The 13,461-nt window shown below is 41.5% G+C and overlaps 1 protein-coding gene across 1 annotated transcript in view; it reads right to left on the minus strand.

The window, feature by feature from the left end:
- Nucleotides 1-13,461, minus strand: part of Srd5a1 (steroid 5 alpha-reductase 1) — a 34,953-nt gene that overhangs the window by 12,545 nt on the left and 8,947 nt on the right. The window lies entirely within an intron of this gene.

Here is a 13,461-nt window from a genome sequence, read left to right on the forward strand (position 1 = left end):
ACAGCACGTCATTATAAATCTTACAGTCCTGAAAAGCAGATAGCAACTTGTGCCAGTAACTCTGACAACCTGATGCAACTGTCAAAATCCCTGAAAAACAAAGATGAACAAAATTGACCCAGAAGGAATACACTTGGATTGTCCCTCCAGGACATGGGAATTGTAAACCGCAAACTTTTGGTCAATATCTTCCAGTATGGCTCCAAATTCAGGCTGAAATCTGACCAAGTGGCAAATGCTGGCTGCACCTTGTGAAGGTGAGACCCAAGCCTCTCTCTATCTTCACACTCCTCTTCCTTACAGTCCTTCTCATTAGTACTGTAAATTACATGTTCACACGTATATACATGTACACACAACACATAGAAACTGCACGTGCACATTTCTATTGCAGCTACGGGCAATGAACCCAGGGCCTTGTGTTGGGTACTAATATGCATTTTAAATCTCATCACTAAAAAATGTCTTCACACTCAGCCACCCTTGGCCATGGAACTGTGGGAAATGGCTATTACTGTTCTTTGAGAAAAGAAGGATTGACCAAGAAGATGGAAATCCCATAAGATGGAAACTATGAAGTACTTGGATTAACACGCACTTTATCCAGGCAATATGTCATAAGTCTATTTTCTGTTCTGATAATTAGCCAAAGATATAAAAAAAAATCAGTTCCCAGGGAGCTACAAAGAAATTCTATTTTTCAAGTAATCAGATTACGTGTAAGATAAACTGTGACACTTTTCTCTGTTATGTTACAACATTTCTATTTTCTCTCCTTTCCACATAAAGAAACAAGACTCAAATTTCACCCCATGGAATCTGCACACCTCTGCATCCACAGGTTTGTAGACGGGTGTAAAGTACTGAGCCAAGTGCTTTAAGAAAGAAGCCAGAGTTCTTTGATGCTTCAGTGGCCAGGACACCCTGCTATCTGTCTCTTGCAGGCTGAGTTTGACAGCACAGGCGCAACGTAAAAGTGCTTCTAAGTTCCTGATACATCTTCCTAATGATTTCTGATCTTACACTAAGTGCTGTTTTTCACACTTCAAAACCGTTACCATCATCACTGTTTCACAGATCAGGATACAAGGCTCAGAGGCACCACTCCAGCTGACTGGGTTATGAGAGTCTTGACCTCATCAGTGCGCTAAGACCCGCTAGGATTAACTGGGTGGAACAGAAGGCAAGCAGGTGCCTGGAGGAGGTGGGTCCCTGCGGATGTGCCTTTGGGGTCATATTTTGTTCCTGTTGAGCAGAGCTCTCTCTCTACCTCCTGGTGCACTGTCTGAGCTTCTACCCCACTTTTCTGCCATAATGTTCTGCCTCACCCGGGGCCCTGAGGAGCAGAGTGGGCCATGTATGGATTAAGATCTCTGAAACTTGAGCTGCCACATAAACTTCTCCTCCTCTAGTTGTTCTTGTCAGGTATTCTGGTCATAGGAGCAAGAAGCAGACTAAAACAGGAACTGGTACCGAGAAGTGGGATCATTGCTGTGACTGACCTGACCATGGGGCTTAGAAGTTTTGGGAGCTTATTTGAATTTGTGGGAGGAATTTTGAGACATTTAGAGATGGAAGCTGAAAAAGTTTTAGATTGTTGTAAGCAGAGATTAATGGGCAATTCTAGGGGGTGATCAGAAGACCAGAATGCCAACAGGACTGTGGACAATGATCATGGGGCTCCTAAGGTTTCAGGAGAAGGAGACTTTAGAAATTGGACTAGAGACCATTCATGTTACATTCTGGCTAAGAAATTGTCTACATTTTGCCTGTATCCAAGACTTTCTATGAGGCTGAATTTAGGCAATGGACTTTTATTTTAATATTTTACTTTTTAGTTATAGTTGGACACAACACCTTTATTTTATTTATTTATTTTTATGTGGTGCTGAGGATCGAACCCAGGGCCTTGCACGTGCTAGGAGAGCGCTCTACCGCTGAGACACAACCCCAGCCCCTAGGCAATGGACTTCTTAAAGGGCAGAAGAAATTTCTAGGCAGCATAGTATTCAGGGAGTGATGGCTTTTCGCCAAGTTCACTGGGATAATCTGGAGAGGAAAGCAAAGCAGACAGATCTGAAAAACTTGGAGTTCTGCCAGAAAACGGAGCAAAACTGGGGCTAAGGAAATCCTGGTTAATGACATCAAAGCCACTAAAGAAACTCTACAGACTGCCCAGAGACAACAAGAAGGATGGTTTGAGGGCATCTCAAAAACTGGCAAGAAGAGGCGCAAGGTATAAACGACAAAGCCTTTTGAGACTAGACTCACAGGACACCCTGCTTGCAAAGGGCAGCCGAGTAACTTGATTCACCAGTCACCCAGGCACTCAGAGACTGCTGCAGCACAATCCCTGGAAGCTGGCTGCTGCTCCAGGTGGTGGTGGACCCTGGCATCAACCCTGGTATCCTGGTGGTGGATGATGGGGTGCTGGTTCTGCAGGAATGCAGGATGCTGGAGTTAGGGCGTCGTGGAGGCAGCCGTGGAGATTTCAAAGGAAGGCCTGGGAGGCCAGGCAAAGTGCTGCAGTGGTGGAGGCCCTGCGGGCTGCCCCCAGAGGGCAACGCATGGAGATGTGAGGAGGAAGCCAAGGAGCACTGGAGACACCAAGATTAAGACATGGCAGTGTAGGGGAATGTCTGCCAAGGTAATCTGCAGGAATTGAGCAGAAATAAGGCCACATGGGCTGCAACCAGTTAAGCCACAGGGGCAGAGCTACATGAGCCCTTTGGAAAGGACATCAGGATGCCATGTGCCCTAGATGCTGGACACAAAGCTACAGGACTTGCTCACCCAGCTCCATGTCAGTCTTGCTCTCCTCCCATCCCTGCTTTCTATGTTCCTATTTCTCCCATTTGGAATAGAAATGTTTACTCTGTGCCTTTACATACTGGACATATCTGATTTTTATAGGGGCTCATGCTGAGAGTATGCCTTGAGTCTCAGAGGAGATTTTGGACTTTGACTTTTAGGCAATGCTAAAACTGTAAGATTACTGGGACTCTTGGAAATGGACTAAATGTATTTTGCCATTGAAAATGGAAATAAGCTTTGTGAGGCCAGGGGTGGAACGTTATTATTTAAATACTGGTGTCCCCCATAAGCTCATGTATGAAAAAAGGCAAGAAAGTTCAGAGGTGAAATAACTGGGTTACGAGAATATTAACCTAATCAGAGCATTAATCCCCTGACAGGGGCTAACTGGGTTGTAACTGTAGGCAGGTGGGATGTGGCTGGGGGCGGTGGGTCCCTTGGGGGGCCTGCCTTTGTGCTCTGTATTTTGTCCTTGTTGAGCAGAGCTTTTTCTTTGCTTCCTGATCTTTATGTCCTGACTGCTCTCTGTTGCCACTCCTCTGCCATAATGTTCTGCCTCACTTTGAGGCCTAAGGAATGGAGCTACCTGTCTATGAACTGAGACTTCTGAAACCATGAGCTGTAAAATGAACTTTTCCTCCTAAAATTGTTCATCAGATCTTTTGGTCGCAGCAGCGAGACAGCTGACTAAAACACCAGTAATGTGCCAATGGAGACTGCACGCTGGGCCGCGGCAGGGCTGGGAGGCACACCACCTTCTAGGTGTCCCTTCTACCACGTCACAAGTACCAAGATGGAGCAGAGCGGGCAGTGCTCTGTCACATTAAGTGGTCACCAGAAGTCATTTTTATTAAATATTCCTATTAAGTTAGAAACACACTTAATATGTCAAATGTCAAAAGTAGGTTACATGATTTAAGGGTGTTTCTGTGGGCACCATTACTGCTTTAAAAAGGTGATAAAAACTCATGAAGAACAATAAAAGAGATGGGGAAAAGATATACCTTGTTTTCTCTAAGTCATGGAATTATGGGGGATTTTTTCTTCTTCCTTGGATTCTTCTGAATTTTATAAGTTTTGTACGGTGAGTGTGGCTCTCAACTGCAGCTCATTCACACACAATACTGGCACCTATCTGAGGTAACTAATGGGTTCAGAAGAGACTCCATCAGTGAGACAGGGAAGTTACGTCTCCTGAGATGAAGAGCTGCCACTGTTGATTGACAAAGCTGAGATAATCAGGCAAAAGCAATAAACAAAGGCTCAGTTCACCTGAGAAGTTTCCAAATCTCAGGAAAGTAAAAGTACCCTATGAATGCTGAGGAAGAAGAGTGGACTAGGAAATCATCCGAGTACCCTACGTGTTCGCTATACGCTCCTTGAGGACCACAGGTGTCCCCACAGGAGGAGTTTTGGACTGTCCACATGGCAGGGTGGCTGCCTCCTCCAGACCCGACCACTGGTCAGCAATGTCTGTGCTCCTCTGCTCCAGAGGGGAAGGGGCCAAGGGAAAGCTTTCCTCCTGAGGCTGAGATGCAAGCATGCGTATGGAATAGCTATTCTTTAAAAACTTACAGTGAGATTTTTGGGGTTTTCTAATCTGGGAGGCAAGTTCCATGCCTTGTGAAGTCACATTGTGAACTAAGAAATTATCTCTTGAAGTATTTTCCCCACAAACTGGAATAGTAATGTCCCAGATCTCTTACAGGGACAAACAAGGCACTCATTTACCAAATGCTTGGTCTTTGGAAATAGCGTCAGTGGCACCACACCCTACTCGAAATGTTGCAACCTTCAGTTTAGGAATATCAAACATCTAGATTGGGCATTAATTTAGGCTAGAGTAGATTTAACCACTTTTATTTATTTATTTGGGCATCATAGTTAAACACAGTGGTGGGTTCCTCTCGGCAGAGTCATTCATGCATGGCTGTGATCTGATTCAGTCCACTTCAGTCCCCATTCCCCACTTCCCTCCCCTTCTCCCTCCCTGATTCGCCCTGTTCTACTCCACTGCTCTTCCTCTCATCACCTAGTTTTGATTGATGCTTTTTCATACACACAAAGGTGGAATCTCCTGGGCTATATTTATATATGCACAGAGCATGATTTGGCTGCTAGGTTCATTCCCCATTTCCTTCCCTTCCCTGTCCTCCCCCTTCCTCTTGTCCTACTGCACTGATCTCCTCTATATTTTTAATGATATCCATCCCCGCCTTCCCCCTTATTTTCTTATATCTTCAGCATATGAGAGAAAACATGTGTCCCTTTATTTTCTGAGCTTGGCTTATTTCACTTAGCATGATGCTCTCCAGTTCCATCCATTTACGTAAGTGACATAATTTCATTCTTCTTTATGACGGAGTCAAACTTCATTGTGTTATATAAACTACACTTTCTTAAACCATTCTTCTACTGACAAGCACCTGGGATGATTCCATAACTTTATCATTATGAATTGTCTGCTATAAACCCTGATGCAGCTGTATTGCTACAGTATGAGGTTTAGTTCTTCTGGATAAATACCAAGGAATAGGATAGCTGGGTCATACAGTGGCTCCACTCCTAGGTTTTCCAGAAATTTCCACACTGCTTTCCAGAGTGCTTATACTAATTTACAATCCACCAACGATGTATGAATGTACCTTTCGCCCCGCATCCTCACCAGCATTTAATATTATTGTATCCTTGATAACTGCCGTTCTGACTAGTATAACATAAAATCTTAGTGTTATTTTGATTTGGATTTCCCTGACTGCTAGAGCTGTTGAATATTTTAGAATATATTCACTGGCTATTTGTGTTTCTTTTTTTGAGAGATGTCTGTTTAGTTCTTTTGCCCATTTATTGGTTGGGTTGTTTACTTACTTTTGGTGTTAAGCTTTTTGAAAGCTTTGTATATTTTGGATATTAATCCCGTCAGAGGAGTAGCTGGCTAAGATTATCTTCTGTTTTATAGTCTCACTCTTCATTCTCTTGGTTTTTTTGTTTGTTTGTTTGTTTGTTTTTGCTGTGCAGAAGCTTGGAATTTGATGGCATCTCACTTATTGATTCTTGGGTTTATTTCTTGAGCTTTAGGGGTTTTGTTGAGGAAATTGCCTGCATCTCTATAATGAAGAGTTGACCCTGTGTTTTCTTTTAGCAGTTGTAAAGTTTCTGGTCTAATTCCTAAGTCCATTTTGATTTGAGTTTTGTGCAGGCTGAAAGGTAGGGGTCTAGTTTTATTTTTCAACATATGGATCCAGTTTCCCCAGCACCATGTGTTAAAAAGGCTATCTTTCCTCCAATCTAGATTTTTTTTGTACCTTCGTCAAGCATCAGATGGCTGTGTGGGAGGCGGGAAGGGGGTTTCTGTGTCTTCTACTCTGTTCCATTGGTCATATCTGTTTTTATGTCTGTAAGATGCTGATTTTGTAACTATAGCTCAGTAGAATAATTTGAGTCAGGTATTGTGATGTCTCCAGTTTCACTCTTCTTGCTCAGAATTGCTTTGGCTATTCTGGGTCTGTTATTCTTCCCAATGAATTTAAGGCTGTTTTTTTCTAGTTCTGTGAAGAACGTCATTGGTGTTTTGATGGGGAGTGCACTGAATCTATATATTGCTTTTGCTAGTACAGCCGTTTTGGCAATATGAATTTTGCCTATTGAAGAACAAGGGAGATCCTTCTATCTTCTAAGATCTTCAGTGTCTGTCTTTAGTATTCTATAATGTTCTTTGTAGAGCGCTTTCACTTCCTTAGGTAGATTAATTTCCAAGTATCTTATCTTTTCAGGTCACTGGAAGCAAGATGGTTTTTCTGATTTCTTTCTCAGAAGAATCACTGTTGGAAGCTATTGATTCATGGGTGTTGAGCGTGTATCCTGCTACTTTGTTGAATTCATTCATCAACTCTAGAAGTCTTTTGATGGAGTTTTGTATTGAATTTTTGGTCTTCTAGATACAGAATCACAGGATCATGGCACAACTAAACAGATTTAACTTCTCTGATGCCCATTAATTCAATATAAAGATTTGGTGAGAGTCATTCAATATAGGTTTAATTGTACATGTCTGACTTCTTCTTTTCCTATTTGTATCCATTGAATTTCTTTCTCTAAATCTATATTGAATAATTGTGGTGAGAGTGCACATCATTGTCTTGTTCCTGATTTGAGAGGAAATGCTGTTGGGTTTTCCTCACTCACTTTGTTACATATTGCCTCTATAATGTTGAGGAAAGTTCCCTTTATCCCTAGTTTCTCCAGTGGTTTAACATGAATGGGTGCTGGATTTTCAAAGGTCCTTTCTGCTGGTATTGAGATGACCATATGACTCTTGTCCTTAAGTGCATTTAGCAGGTGGATTCCAGTTAATGATCTGCATAGGTTGAGACAAGTTTTCACCCTTGAGAGGAAACCCACTTGATCAGGTGCATTATCTTCTTGATGTGTTTCTGAATGTGGTTTGCTAATATTTTACTAAGAATTTCTGCATCTATGTTCATCATCTATAGTTTTCTTTCTTGATGTCTTTGATTATGATATCAGGGTTATCAGGTTTTCACAGAATGCATGTTTTTAATTTTTTTTTTTTTTAGTTATAAACACAATATCTTTGTTTTATTTATTTATTTTTATGTGGTGCTGAGGATCAAACCCAGTGCCTCGCACATACTAGGCAGGCACTCTACCCTGAGCTACACCCCCAGCCCCTACATTCAGAATGCGTTTGTGAGTGTTCTTTTCCTTTCAGATTGAGAAGTACTGGTGTTAGTCCTTTAAGGTCTGGTAAAACTCAGCTGAGAATCTGTCTGGTTCTGGGCTTCTCTTTGTTGAAGGGCTTTTAATTGCTGTTTCAATTCCATTACTTGATATTGGTCTGTTTAGGTTTTCTGTTCAATTTCTAGTTCAATCTGGGCATGTCATATGTGTCTAGAAATTTGTCAATGTCTTCTAGATTCTCCAGTTTATTGGAGTATAAATTTTCAAGTTTCTGAAGACTCTCTGGATTTCAGAAGTGTCTGTGGTGATATCTCCCTTTGTTTTTCATCTCTAATATTGTTCATTTGGGTCTTCTCACTCTTTCTTTTGGTTGGTTTGGCTAAGGGTTTATCCATCTTATTTATCTTTTCAAAGAACCAATTCTTATTTGCAGCGATCCTGTGTATTTTTTTCATTCTCAATTTCATTGATTTTTGTTATAGTCTTAATTATTTTCTGTCTTCTACTGATTTTGGAATTAGTTTGTTCTTCCTTTTCTAAGTCCTTGAGGTAGAGCATAAACTTATTTATTTTGGATTTTTTTTTTTTTTAAATGTAGGCACTTTGCCACATCCTTCAAGGCCGTTTATTCAGGTTTACCAAACTGGGTGGTGAGCGAACTTAGAACAGATCGACCCACACAAAAGTAGAGAAAAAGCAGGGCCCTGTGGTTCAGCCAATCTCCAATGGAGGAAGACTGACTATGAGCAAGCTTGGCACATTTCTTATATAGGTTTTAAAATCAAAGGGATTTACTGTGAGAAAGTTACTTTAAAACAAACAGAACTGAGGTCAAAAGTATGAACAGTTCAATGACAGTTATCAGCTTACACCCATAATTCTAAACCCCAGGGTGCCTGATATTTGAACATTAGGTCATGAACTGACAAATTCTGTGGCTGGCACAGAAGTCCCCTTTGAAGAGGGCATTACCATAGCAATTAAGCAATCTTCCACTGGCACCTTTATACTGTGAAATTCCCAAGAGAAGTATTGCCTCTCTCTCTCTCTCTCTAGGCAGTTCAAGACCCATAATTCATTTGCTGCTCCCTAATGGCCCTCAATCCTATTTTTCTTCTTGGAACTGCTTTCATACTGTCCCAGAGAATTTCATATGTTGCATATCTGTTCTCATTTGTTTCTAAGAATTTCTTGATTTCTCTCATTTCTTCTATCATCCATTCTTCATTTAAAAGTGTATCATTCAATCTCCAAGTGTTTATGTTGTTTCTATTATTTTTCTTCTCATTAATCTCTAGTTTCATTCCATTAGAATTTGTTAGGCTGCACATGAGTCTATGGATTTTTTAAATTCATATCAACTGAGACTTACATTGTGATATAAAACACTGTGAACGTGGTCTATTTTGGAAAAGGTTCCATGAGCTGCTAAGAGGAAAGTAAATTCAGCTGTTCTAGAGTAAAATGTTCTATACTTGTCTATAAGGTCCATTTGATTTACAATATTTAGGTTGAAAATATCTTTATTGATTTCACGTTTGGATGACCTATATATTGGTAATATGGGTATGTTGAAATCACCCTGTATTATTGTATTGGGGTTTATCTGGGATTAAATGTCAAGAAGCATTTTTTAAATGTAATTAGGTTCACTGATGTTAAGGGCATATATATTCACTGTTGTCAAATCTTCTTGTTGGATCATTCCCTTTACTAGAATGTAGTTGCCTTGTCTCTTTGGATTAATTTTTGCTTGAAATCGGCTTTGTCAGATATGAGAAAAGTAGCTACTCCTGCTTGTTTTCTTACCCCATCTGAATGGAATATTTTTTCCATTCTTTCACTCTTAGTCTATGCGTGTCTGCCTATGAAATGAGTCTCCTGTAAACAGCATATAGTTGGACCTTGTTTCTTAATTCATTCTGCTAATCTATGTCTTTAAATTTGGTAGTTGAGAACATTGACGTTCAGTGTTACTATGAGTGTGTGTTTGTTGTTTCCTGACATTTTTGTTTACTATATCTAATTCTGTCTTAATTTTCATTTAGTTGGTTGCTCTTCTAGTGACCTCCATCTGTTTGGTAGATCATCTATTTGGTGTTTCCTCTGTGTGCTTTCAGTATTCTTTGTAGTGATCACAAATTCTTATCATAGAAAATTTTTATTTTCCATCAATTTTTCCATCTGTTTGGTAGATCATCTATTTGGTGTTTCCTCTGTGTATCTTTCAGTATTCTTTGTAGTGATCACAAATTCTTATCATAGAAAATTTTTATTTTCCATCAATTTTGAAAGACATCAATTTTGCTGGATATAGCAATATTGGCTGACGACTGTTTTCTTTTAGAGCTTGGAATATTTCATTCCAGGCCCTCCTTGATTTTAGGGTCTGAGATGAGAAGTCAGAGGTGAGACTTTTGGTTTACCTCCAAATGTGACTTGATGATTTTCTCTTTTAGCTTTCAATATTCTTTCCTTATTTTCTCTGTTAGGCATTTTGATTATGATGTCTTTGAAAGGTTCTGTTATGACATTATCTATCTGGGGGTCCTATATATATCTGTGGACCCTAGCTCTCTAATATATGGAAAGCTTTTTGTTACTCTCTCACTGAAAATGTTCTTAATGTCTTTAGCCTGTATCTCCGAGTTCTCTTCTATCTCGGCGACTCTCAGGTTTCTTCTCTTCGTGCTGTCTCAGAGCTCTTGAATATTCTCATCATGGTTTTTATTTTTATTTTCCTTTATTGCATACTGTGTATTCAAGATCACATACCCTGTCGTCAAGGCCTGAAGTTCTGCTGAAGATCTACAGTTCTATTTTTCACACAATCTAATCTGTTGATGATGCCTTCAAGTGAATTTTAAATTTAATTCATTACGTCCTTCATTTCTAGGCATTCTGCTTGGTTTCTTTTCATAATCTCTAATTCTTTATCAAAATGGTCTTTTATCTCCTATATTTGCTCTCTCAATTCATTCCTTAGTTCTTCTTTAACTTCATTGAATATTTTAATAATCTGTTTTTTAGAGTTCTCTGAAATTTCATCCACTTCCATATCTGTGGGATCCTTTAATGGGGTACTGTGAATTTGGGGAGGGAGATTTGCCTGTTTCCTCAAGTTTTCAGAAAGCTCAGACTTGCGCATCAATTGAGATGGACTCCCCTTACTTTTATGTGTGGTTATCTTTTTTCTTTTGGGACTTCTCTATTTCTGATGTACAAGCAGATATTCAGGAGTAGGATCGGAGGTCCCCTTCTATTTGTTCCTACTTGGGGCCTGTTTGAGGTTGAAGTATTTTTGAGGTTCAGGTGGGGCTAGATCTTGTGTTAGATTTGCTACTGTTTGGCTGAGCTGTGAGTACTGCTCAGCAGCAGAATCTCTACTCTGTGAACCTGAAGTGTACTGATCACTCCCAGCCCTTCTTAGAGGGCGGGCGAACCAGGGGCAGCACTCATGAGCAGCCTAAGATCTGTCCAGTGTCCATAGGAATGCCGAGGCGAGCATTTGACATCAGCACCAACAATAAAAACCGGTAGCCAGACACAAGGTGTCTACTACATTGTTCACTGTACAGTCTACAGTCACAGCAACTGCAACCTCGCTCCCGCTGAGCTATATGCCTGTGGGCTGAGTGATTTTTGTTGCTTTCCACTCAACAACTTCCCCCACCAACTCTGGTCCATTAAGATCAGCTCCCTCTGTATTCCACAGGCCACTTTTTTTTTTTTTTTTTTTTTTTTTTTTATGCTGCTGCCCTCTCTTTGCCTGCACGCCCCTCCACTCAGCTAAGGGGGTGCGTCTCTAATGGGCTATTTCTTATATTATGTTCAATGTTTCCAAATTTCTGTGTCCATAGGGATTCTTTACTGTCTAGTATTAAATTTCAGTGAGTTCTCTTAGTTACCCACTTCACTGAGGAGCAAGCTTCATGCTTTCTAAGTCTGGTGCTGGGAACTGCTGGGAACTGCGTCCTCCCTCTTATCTTAGTCACCATATTCTGACAGTCCTTTTTTTTGGGGGGTGGGGGGCTGTGCTGGCCTCATGCATGCCAGGCAAGTGTTCTACCACTGAACCACTATCACAGCCTAGATTTAACCATTTTTAATTTTAAAACGGATAATAATGCTATTACTTTTTTTCCTCAACAAACTGACATCTAAGCTCTCAACAGGTCTGACATTGGACACTTTTGCAGTAATGGTGAAACTGCACAGATCTCACTATGAAAGACTTAAATATGCACTTGGCTTTTTCAAGGCAACATTATGGTCACAATGAATATTTTGCTTTTCATGCTTCTACACTTAGCATAAAAGATACTTTTCTCCCTCAGATCATTTGGATCCACAAGGTCGGGGCATAGGAGTCAGTATGCCTTGATAAACACAATTAACTGGGAAGACATTAGGCTCAGACAGTTCCAGTTCTTATATTCTTATATTCACAAAACCAAACCCAGTTCAGTGTAAACAGTTAAAATTAGACTTGGCCAACTAGAAACTACCAACTAACCTCTAACTGGAAACTCAACCAATCAGAAACCATCACCTAACTACTAACAGGAGATTTGACCAATCAGAAACCACCAACTAACCGCTAACAAGGGACTTTCCACTCTAAACACTCAAATATTCTCTTTGTCTTGCTTCTGGGACACTTAATAATAAGCTTCCCTTCATTCCCTTCAGGGGGCCTAACCCCCTGGGAGTTGAAGCTATCTGATTCATGAATTGTTGTCTACTCAAATAGTCTTTAAACATTCAGTGCACTCACATTTATCTTTTGATACCCTTAAATACCCTTAGTTTAATACTCTCTCAGTTCCCTGCTTTTTTAGCATCACACACGTCACATGACATGTTTAAAAGTGGCACGGTGGTACACGTCCATAATCCCGATTTAGGAGGCAAGTTCAAGGCCAGCCTCAGCAACTTAGTGAGGTCCTGAGCAACTCAGGGAGACACTGTCTCAAAATAAAAAATTAAAAAAATTAAAGGGCTGGGGATGAGGGTCAGTGTCCTTGGGTTCAATCCCTAGTAGCAAATAAACAAAAAGCAAAAAACAAAACACTGAGGTTTTCTGAAGGGACATTAAGTTTCATGGGAGAAACATGAGTCAGAAGCAGGTAAGATTCTTGGAGGCACCAAAATCAGGAATAAGAGAATCAAGATCCACGTGGCTATGGCTGAGAACAGACCTTGGTGTAGATGTCAGGACTTGGGCATTTGAACCCCTGCATACTGGGGCCATCTGAAGACCTCTGACCACAGCCAGCCATAATAAAGGTGGCCATCAAGGGAGAGCCATGGCATCAGTACCTCGTGCTCAGCCTCTTTGTAGCTCAGTGAAGAAATAACCCCCTGATAAAGTCAGTGCTGAGGGTTGGAGAGGAGAGCCGTGAGCTAGAGCAGCTGGTCAGGTAAGGCCCCCAGCTGACCTGGCCAGCAGGAGGAGATGTAGAACATGAGTCTGTGGAGCCAGCAGCTACCCAGGGACACATACAGAGCTGCGGTGAGCTGGAGTAGTACCACCAGGACACCACTGCCAATGTCAGGTGACCAGATTTAGAGGTGAGAGTGGAGAAGGAGCAGGGGGAAGAGGAGGAAGTCCAGCAGGAGAGAGAGCAGGTGAGGAGGAGCTGGCTAGGGCGCTGGCCCAGGAGAGAAGAGCATGGAGGCAGAGGGGAGGGCTGGGGACCGAATGAGCACAGGGAGGCAGGGGAGGGAGTGCGCTGCAACCGAGCTCAGTCTCAGGCAAGCAGGAGAGTAGAGGGAGAGTTCTGCCTGCCCACTGGCTGCCCACCAGGAGGCCCCCTGGGCAGGGCGACTCCACCAGACCACAGCGTGACAGGAGCCACTCCATCCCGCACAGGAAACCCTGGGCAAGATGCCTGCCCAACTGCAGAGTGCTTCATCTTGGGCAGACGCCACCCTCATTACAGA

The sequence above is a fragment of the Callospermophilus lateralis genome, chromosome 5 (genome assembly GCF_048772815.1).
Source record: "Callospermophilus lateralis isolate mCalLat2 chromosome 5, mCalLat2.hap1, whole genome shotgun sequence".
NCBI lineage: Eukaryota > Metazoa > Chordata > Mammalia > Rodentia > Sciuridae > Callospermophilus > Callospermophilus lateralis.